Below are 9939 nucleotides of genomic sequence, written 5' to 3'. Positions count from 1 at the left end.
GTCAGGTATTCTGGTCATAATTATGAAAAACTGCCTAACATACACGTTTTCTATTCTATAGTACTTGTAGGAGAATCACCACCCCCCCAATTAGATACAAAGTGTGTTCCTGTAACATAGTCAGGTGAAAGAGGGGCAGGGACTTCACATAAAGCCTGTTGAAAGATCATGCCTCTCCTGTATGCTTTCATTTTCATCCCATCAACCCTTACTTTGCTACAGTGGCCTCTATTAGGACCTTATCTATGGGTTTTGGCCTCTCTCTTCTCCATAGGGAAGCATTCCTGTGCGAGATGTAGTCTTCCTTTGCATCAAATTTTAAGCTAATGAGAAACAGTATGTTTACATAGCCATTTTACGCATTTCCTTTCTCAGAATTCTGTCAACCTTTAATTTTATGTTCCAGAAATTTCTCCTTTTTCCCCTCTCCTGTGCAAAAGAATTTGTGTCCCCAGCAGGAGCTCCAGCCAAGGGACCTTGGACTGTGGTCAGTCTTTATCTTGATTCCTCTGACTATTGCCCCAAGCAATATCAGATTAGATTTTAGCTTTGTATTGGTGCACAACCGTGTTGAGCAACTGGCCTTGGGTCATTGATATTGTTTGAAGGATGAGGTAATAAAATCTTTGTTCAACCCCATCTCTGTTCATGTGTTTCATTTTATTTCTTAGTAACCATCTATAATTTTCCACCTACTGTGAAGAGTTCTTAAGAGTGTTGGTTTACATTGTTTTTCTTCTTACTTTCACCACTACCAATGTTTTTAATAAGTATATTTTGATATGTCTTAAAATTAGCACAAAGCACAAGACTGGAAGAGAGCATATAAAAGAAGCTATTTGGCTAACAATTTGGGGATAAATCTACACAGAAAATACTGGTCCACATTCCTAACTATATGTTGAATCCAGAGACTCAAAACACAAAAGGGACAGTGGGTTTTTTCTAGCTACCCAAGACTTGGATTTGGTAGGCATCACCTTTAAGGTAGGGGGGTGGGGGAGAGAAGTCAAAAGGAAAAGGAGAACAATTATCTATCAAATGTTCATCATGTTCTGATTTCAACCTGGATTAGTCAAGAAGCAAAATGTATTTGCTAGTATAATCTAATTTCCAAATGTATCCATGGACAGTATAGCATCTTCCTTCCCTCCAAATTTACACATTATGCTCCCACCTGTGGTGAGACAGACATCTTTCAGTGGCTACCATGACCTGTTGGGGCTGGTTGTGGGAACCTGCCCAGATGTGGTTCTTTCTTGTCCAAGCTAGTGTTTGTATAAAATAGGTAAAAAATATGTTTATTTTCAGACTTTCCTTGGCTTCAAATTTTGATTTAACATCTTCTTTATCCATATTATTTCTCAAAAAACTTTGAAAAATTTCTGCCTTCTTAGGATGAGTCCTGTGACAGTCCCTCTGCTTTCCACTATTTATTTCCTAATGAGCCTCTTGTTTTTATTTGCATGTGGAAGATGTGGGAAGAGAAGCTAAGACAGCAACTTTCAAATGGCTTCTCTGACCGCAGCTTGATTTACCTTGAGTGAAGTTATAGGGCACCCTTCACTGGAACATTGACTGTGAACTTGGTGATGAGATTTTTGAACAGCAGGGTGTCCAGACCTTGTGGATCTAGTCCCACAGACTTGCATAGGAGGCATGCTGCTGGAAAGGATTTTTCCCTCACATCTGCTTTTTGCAAAGTAGGAAGATCTGTATCTAGATACTTTAAGGAGGCTTTCAGGAGATGGACAAGCACGGAAGAGCGTGCACAGCTTTAAAAAGTTTTTATGATGGCTCCATCAGTAATTTTAGAAGGCCGGGGCAGGGTGCTGGCATGATCTGAGCATGGTGGTGGCCGCAGGGGCATCCCGGGTCTGGGGGCAGAATCTGCAATTGCTGAGATATCTGCAATGCAGAGAAGCCTCTTCCCCGCACCCACCACAGCCTCCATGAGCATTTTCTTGGTAGTTGGGGCACAGGAGCCCTTCCAAGAATGGTTTAAAGGCGCGGACAACCACAGCAGAGCGCCCCCTGGGAGAAAGGCTAGCGCAGTGCGGGAAAGCATGTTATAGTTTTTTTTTTTTTTTTAATATTTATTTATTTATTTTTTAGTTTTCGGCAGACACAACATCTTTGTTTGTATGTGGTGCTGAGGATCCAACCCGGGCCGCACTCATGCCAGGCCAGTGCGCTACTGCTTGAGCCACGTCTCCAGCCTGAGTGCTGGATTCTTCCCTCCCTTCCCCCACCCCAGTAGGATGATAACAGACTTGCTTTCATCTGTTCAGCTGGCACTGTACAGATGCCCCATTCACACCAGTACAGTGACTGCCACCAGCCAAATATAAGTGACTAACAGTTTGTTTTTCTACCTTATCATATTCTGACTGGATTTAGCAACCTCTAACTAAACCAGAGGCAGATGCCCCAAACCTTCCATGATCCTGCAACTGCTCTCCTGAGAAAACTTTCTGTTGACTTGATCAAAACATATAAGCATATTAATGAAGTTTACTATGCAAAAAAGAAGCAGAGACACCAACAGGTCAGGGAGACAATTCTAGTCATAAGAAGAAGTGGAAGGTTTACAATAATGGTTATGATGATGATAACAATGATTATTGTAAAAAACAGAGAAAAGTGGATGGACCGTTGCAAAATTGACTCCTTGATAGGCAAAGGTTCCTTTGGACAGACTGTAAAGGCATATGATTGGGTGGAGCAAGAATGGGTTGCCATTAAAATAATAAAGAACAAGAAAGCTTTTCTAAATCAAGCCCAGATAGAAGTGTAACTTCTGGAGCTCATGAATAAGCATGACACAGAAATGAAATGCTACATAGTGCATTTGAAACACCACTTTATGTTTGGAAACCATCTCTGTTTAGTTTTTGAAATGCTGTCCTACAACCTCTATGACTTAAGGAATATCAATTTCCTAGTGGTGTCTTTGAACGTCACACAAAAATTTGCACGACAGATGTGCACTATATTGCTTTTTCTTGAGACTCCAGAACTTAGTATCATTCACTGTGACCTAAAACCTGAGAATATCCTTATTTGCAACCCCAAATGCAACTCCAAATATTCAGAGTCACTTTTATGGATCTTCAGAGGTGCTACTGGGAATGCCTTATGATCTTGCTATTGTCATGTGGTCCCTTGGGTGTATTTTGGTTGAAATGCACTCTGGAGAACCTCTGTTCAGTGGTGCCAATGAGGTAGATCAGATGAATAAAGTAGTGGAAGTTCTGGGTATTTCACCGCTCATATTCTTGACTAAGCACCCAAAGCAAGAAAGTTCTTTGAGAAGTTGCCAGATGGCCCTTGGCACTTAAAGACCAAAGATGGAAAATGAGAGTACAAACCGCCAACAACCCATAAACTTCATAATATTCTTGGAATAGAAAGAGGAGGACCTGGTGGGTGGCATGCTGGGGAGACAGGTCATATGGCAGCTGACTACTTGAAGTTCAAAGACCTCATTTTAAGGATGCTTAATTATGACCTCAAAACTCAAATTCAACCTCATTATGCCCTGCAGCACAGTTTTTTCAAGAAAACAGTTGATGGAGGTACAAATACAAGTAAAAGTGTATCCACAAGCCCTGCAATGGAGCAGTTCCAGTCTTCTGGCATAACCTCCAGTACATTGTGGAGCTCAGTGGATCACAGGAGACGAGCAACAGTGGAAGAGACAGGTCAGACCTGACGCACCAGCATGGGCACAGAGGCAAGCATATCACGGCTGCCATCCAGGCCATAGACTGTGAGTCACACAGTCCCCAGGTGTGTTAGCAATTTCCAGCTTCTCTTGGCTGGTCAGACACAAAAGGTCCTACACAAATCACTGTTGGAACCCATCCCATTCAAGAAACAACCTTTCATATAGCCCTTCAACAGAATGCATTGCATCATCAGCATGGAAGCATTTCCCATCACCACCACCACCACCACCATGGACTGCAAGCTTTGTGTAACTCGACCCAGCCAAGGTCTACAATTCTCCAACAAATAGCTCCTCTACTCAGGATTCTATGGAAGTTGACCACAGTCACCACTCTATGACATCCCTGTTTTCCTCGACATCTTCCTTCTCTTCTGGTAATCAAGGCAATCAGGCCTACCAGAGCTGCCCAGTGGCTGCTAACACCTTGGACTTTGGACAGAATGGAGCTATGGACATAAATTTGTCTACTCCAGTCCCTGCCAAGAGACTGGCATAGGTGGACATCCAACTCACCAATTTTCTGCTAATACACCTGCATATTACATGACTGAGGGACAATCTGAGGACAAGGCAATAGGGCTGACAGAGAAGAGTCTCTCATGACAGGAGTGTGTGTACAACAGAGTCCTGTAGCTAGCTCATGACTACATTGAAACATGTGTTTTTATAGAAGTGGTGTATTTTTTTTTTTCCAAAACAACGTGAAAAGCTGCTTGAATCAGAAGGAGATTAACACACTGAACTACTACAAGAGGACAAAGCTGACTTTTTTTTTTTAACTTGAAAAGACTGCAAAAGGACAATGAAGTTTTTTAGAGCCACGTCCAAATCCGTCTTCACTGATAGCTCAGAGGTACCCTCTTTTTGCCTCCCCCATTTAACTTGCCACCTCTTCGTCATAGTGGTTTTTTTTTCTTTCTAGTCAACAAAAAAAGTTAATGTTCAGCTGTTGGTCTTGGTTATTTGCCAACTAATTTTGAAATAAAAAGGCACTGTACATAATTTGCACAGGGCCCATGAGGTTTTGGTTGCACCAACTGGTCCAAACTAGGAGCAGGAATAAACCAGAACTCTCAGCATGACCTGATGGGAACTGGCTGGTATTTAACACGTGCTTCATTTTGAGATTATGCTGCCTTAATGTAACACAGTCTGGCAGCTGCTAAATGTGTGCTCCCATTTTAAATTGACCAATTTTAGGGTGTTATACTTTTGAGTACTTAAATTGGGAGTGCCAAATGCCAATGTCTCGGCTTGGCACAAGATCACGAGCCACCACACAGCTTTGTAGGTTCAAACAGCAATTCTTTATTCCCGATCTCACACCAGCCTCCACACACGCTCAGGGGAAATCTCGTTCTGCCGTCTGCCCGCACACTTCACCTACTCCACGAGGCTATCTCCAAATCCCATTTTTTCTCACGAGAACTCAACGGGAACAAGCAGCAGGAACACCCTAATCCCAGCAATAATCTTCAACCTCCCACTTCCCTAAAACCCATTGTCTTAAACTGGCAACGCCTTAAACTCAAGGAGCCGCTTACTTCCTCAAACCTGATCAGCTCTAAACCCAGATCCGCCTTGGTCCTTGAGCCAGGTCACCTTATTAAAGCATGCATGCAGTGTCCCATCGAATGTCCTCTAAGCAGCATGGAGTACGCTGGCAAGGAAATTTCGATGTGTCATTCCTACTTGACAATGGCCCTCAGCAGGGAGAATAAAGATAAAGTAATTTATTACCTGTCCAGAATCAAAAGAAGCCTAGAAAAGAAGCAGTAACCTAACCTCTGCTGATAATCCTGTTCAAAACAGTTCAGCAGAACACCATGTTACTTTTTATTGGTTAATTCCATGTGGCTGACTAGGTCAATTTTTTTCTGAATAAAACAGATTTTTATATGTAATCAGTGACAAAAGAAAGGCTAAAAACTACGTAAATGTGAATAGAAACTTGGAAATATTCGTTTTTATAAACCACAATTTGCTTGTTGTTGTTAATCAGGAAAGGAAATCCATATTTATTTTGTAATTAAATGTCAAGACTTTGGATGAAAAAAAAAGATATTTTAAATGTATTCACAGTTAAATTTCAGGGATGCACTGTGTGGACCCATGTGCCTATATTTAAATCTACTCCTCTTAAGAATTTACAGGATCAGGACCTTGCTGAAGTCACATTCCATATTCATGTCTCTATGGTCCTATTCAAGAGGAAGGAAGATCTTAAGTTTCCCTATGTATTATGTACCCGAAATCTTGCTCCTTTTTGTGGTGCTGGTTGTTTTTCTTTGGCCATGGGGATTACTCCACTCTATCAGAAACCAGTACCTAATCCGTGAATCTGCTTAATAATCCTTGATCTTTTACTCCTCAACTTCTTGGCTTACTTACCCCTTGGAGCTACCACACACAAAAGCATATATCTAGAGTAATGGCTAGATGCCTTCTTCATCTTCTGATAGATTTTGCATCATTCACATTCCAACAATTTCTGCTTAAGATGATGGTCATGGTAGAAATACGACCCATCTCAACAATGGAGTTCGACCTTCCTGTGTCTCCTTTAGGTCAGGCAGGTTGAGACTTTCCATCCCTGACTAGGCAGGGCCACACTCATGTCAGCTTGAAGCCGTTCAGGAAGATAGATTTTCAACCTTCATCAACGTTGAGAATAAGAGGTCAAAATCAGGGCAGGAAGAAATAAGGTGGCATAGAAGTCATAAGGATAGGTAGAAGAGAAACAGACAGGGAAGGAAAGAAGGACCATCACTATCCATCTAAGATCTCCATGAAAACACTCACCTTTACCCCACCCCCACCCCAGGCCTGTTTCTCCTCCCAGGACCACCTTCTTAAAATTCAATAAAACTTAAGGGATTGAAGTCCAGTCCATTTGTGCCTATGTACCTTGTGAGGTGACAGAATGAATTTTTAGACTAACATAAAAAGCCCAGAGAGAGCAATGGGGAAGGTCCAAGCACTACTGATTGCATGGTGTCAATCCAAAGATTCTGAAAGAAACAGACTCTTGGCACCCACGCATGCTCAGGGGTCATCAAGAGAATTAAGACTATGCTGACACCACCCCACCTCCTCGCATGTCCATCCTTTACAAAGTGTCCTTTAAAGGTCTCATGAGCCTTTTTCCTCTGGAGTTTTAAGCACATTTTCCTCTAGAGTTCTGCAGTCCGTCTCCCTTTGAGTGCGTATCCTGCTTTATTGCTTGCTTTCCTGAATAAGTCTCTTCCTGTGCATCCTTTGTCAGGTCCTGTAATTTCTTTCCAAGGCAAGTCAAGAATCTGCCGGGGCTTACATGAGCCGTAAAACCCCACACATCCATAAGGAATGAAGACAAAGATATTCAGAAAGGGTTTTACGGCCCATGTCTCACACAGGCGGTGGACATGGTGTTCCCCTCTGGTGGAACTGGCTGGCTGAGAAATAAAAGCAAAGAGAAATAAAATGGCAAAATAACCACAGAACACAGAAAGTAGTTTTCAAAGGAGGGGCAGGACAGGGAAGCTGACCAGACGGGTCCAGCTTCTGACACACAAAGAAGCCCACGTCTGCTTTATTCATATCGGGAAATATCGAAGACTTTATTTATTTATATCAAAGACTTTCCATAGAAAGTTCTTCAACAAAATAGGATAATGGTGGAGGTTGGTAGGCAACTCAGTTCCTAACAGGTTATGCCCATCCCTGGTGCTACTGCAAGGGACCTTTCTAGCTGATTGGAGGGGAACTTCACGTGCATTGGGTGGTCTGTCTCTGTGGGAGAGTCATGGGGAGTTCCTAGTGCCAGACCTATTCCCTCCCTAGCTGCATGCCTAGAAAAGGTCCTCATGCATTTCACAGGTGGCTTCCTGCAGGGTTTGGGGAAAAGTTCAGGGATAGGTAGTTGTCTAGAGGAGGAAATAACCTCTAATTTATAAAATTCCTGAATCACAATGTATTCCCTCAGCTCTCAAAAAAAAATGTATTCCATCCATTCTTGGAAATATAACTTTCTGGTTTCTGATGATACTGAAGGGAACCTGTCAGCTAGACTGGATTTTGTTCAAGTCATTCCCATGATGTAAGCATTGTATCAGCAGTTCATCAGGAAGAAATGATCAAGACACAGACATGAAGAAGCATGAAAGGCATCTTATTTTCATTTAATAATCACAGTTATGTCTCCTTCTTTCTGGCTTTCATCCACCACTTAGTTCACTGACCAGAGCAGATTTTCTCCTCTCACACTTTCTCCTCAGTGTAAAGAAAACAATAAGAGACACAGAGACAAGATCCAGAAGCAGGAAAGATGGCAGAATGGCAGAATGGCCAAGCTACCAGCTTAATTTATATTAATAGGTTATAGTAGGTCACTGGCATCAGTATTACATGGTAGGTTATAGAGTTAGCAACATTATGCAGCTTATTCCTCAGTTGCATACTATAGTTGCAATATGCAATGTTAGGAACATTGTGTAGCCCTCAAGAAAGTTCATTGTTATGTGGCCAGGTTGAGGTGCAGCAGAGCTTGGTGAAACATTGTGGTTGTCTAACAAGAGAGTTTTGTTATTTTCAGGAGCTGTGTGCTTGAGATCAAAGTCGAGGCTGATAAGACTCTAGTACAGAGCCTAAAGCAGGGCACTGCTCTAGCAGCCAGGCATCCTGTATCTTTGCAGCCAGGCATTCTGTATCTTTTCACAGAAACTCCTTAGCCACCAAGCATGCCAGTCATAAATCTATCAGAGACTTCTATCCCAAACACAGAATCCTTACACCTCAGCTGCCCTTTGCAAGCAGGATGTTTTGATGGTGGAAGATGGGAAGGAGAAGATGGAGAAGCCGGCACATTCTAACACCGTAAGGGTGAATGTGAAGGCTGATTTTGTTCGCTGACTACAATCAACTTTGACTTCTTTGTGGTGAATTACTCTGCCAACTTGAAGTGTGACTTTTGATGCGTGATAGAGGGTTAGGTGGTAAGGACAGGAGGATGTCTTTAGTACCAAGATCTTATCTGCTATGCATGGGGGATTGTTAACCCAGCAGACTCAAGGTCAGTCAGAATCTCTCCTGAGGTCTTGTGTAACTGTAGAACATTGTGTTGAAAGTCCTGCAAATCAGGCAATGGACACTTTATCTGGCTTGTTGGGCAGTGTGTGTTCTTGGAGATACTAGCAGAGACTAGGCTGGGAAAGATCTTGCTAGATGTGCCCTGAGCATATGTCTGAGTGAAAGTGATGGAAGCATCATGGGTAGTTTGCTGAGGTAATTCTGGGTGCTCCCTGGGTTGAAGTCTACAGATGCTATGGGCATCATGTTCATGACTTCAGACCCAGACTATTACTGGCCTTGAATAGACACTGTTTAATGATGCTGCAACCTTAGCCCAGTGCTGTATGGAGATGAAACCTTGACCTTGTCTATATTGGGATGGGTGGGGAGAAAGGGGAGGCACAAGTGTGAGGCATTGGGGAAGGAGCACATGAGATCGCAAGTCAGAAGGATCTTGGTAGATTTGAGGAAAAATGTCAGAGGCCAGGAATGGCAAGGTAGTTGCACCCAGGGCTCCTGTGAACCATTAAACTTAGGGTTAAGTTATGGGAATCTCCATTTACCCATGATGCCTGCATATGGGGTGGATTCCAATCTATAAGTTCCCTGGCACATGTCAAATACTACATAAAACTTCAAACATGATGATAAATCCAAAACCACAGAGGAAAGAGTTAGTTCCTAAGGGACCGGAGATACCTTAATAATATAAAACTTTATCTAGAATATATCTGCCTTAAATTAGTACTGCTGAAATAATACGTTGAGTATTTACAGTAACACCTGGAAGTTCTTTCCAATGTACATATAAATAGAATTGTGGAAGCTTTTTAGGTTACCTGTTTTATGGCCTTATAGATTTCATGAACCCAATGAAAACTGAATCTCCATTCCTCATTCCATCCTTTATCTCTAGATATAATCTATTCTTGTTTTCAAGGTAGAGTTTTAAGTGTCTATATTCTTAAGCCTCATTCAAGGAAATTGAGAAGGGCAAGAGGGAGAGATGGAGGGAACAGAAAGAGGCTAAGAATATACAGGGATAAAGTAATATATGATGGGACCGGAGGCAGAGGGGAGAAGGAAGAAGATGGAGGGAGATGCGGTTAAATCTGGAACTGAGAGAGAGTGTGATTCCACTTTGCGGGGCGTATAAG

The 9939-nt window shown here is 42.3% G+C and overlaps 1 pseudogene; it reads left to right on the top strand.

Annotated features, from left to right (window-relative positions):
• The first annotated feature begins 2134 nt into the window (after positions 1-2134).
• LOC144368290 (dual specificity tyrosine-phosphorylation-regulated kinase 1A pseudogene) lies at positions 2135-6553 on the top strand (annotated as a pseudogene).
• The last annotated feature ends 3386 nt before the right edge of the window (positions 6554-9939 follow it).

The sequence above is a fragment of the Ictidomys tridecemlineatus genome, chromosome 11 (genome assembly GCF_052094955.1).
Source record: "Ictidomys tridecemlineatus isolate mIctTri1 chromosome 11, mIctTri1.hap1, whole genome shotgun sequence".
NCBI classification, from domain to species: Eukaryota; Metazoa; Chordata; class Mammalia; order Rodentia; family Sciuridae; genus Ictidomys; species Ictidomys tridecemlineatus.
This window is presented reverse-complemented; position numbering and strand designations above follow the sequence as displayed.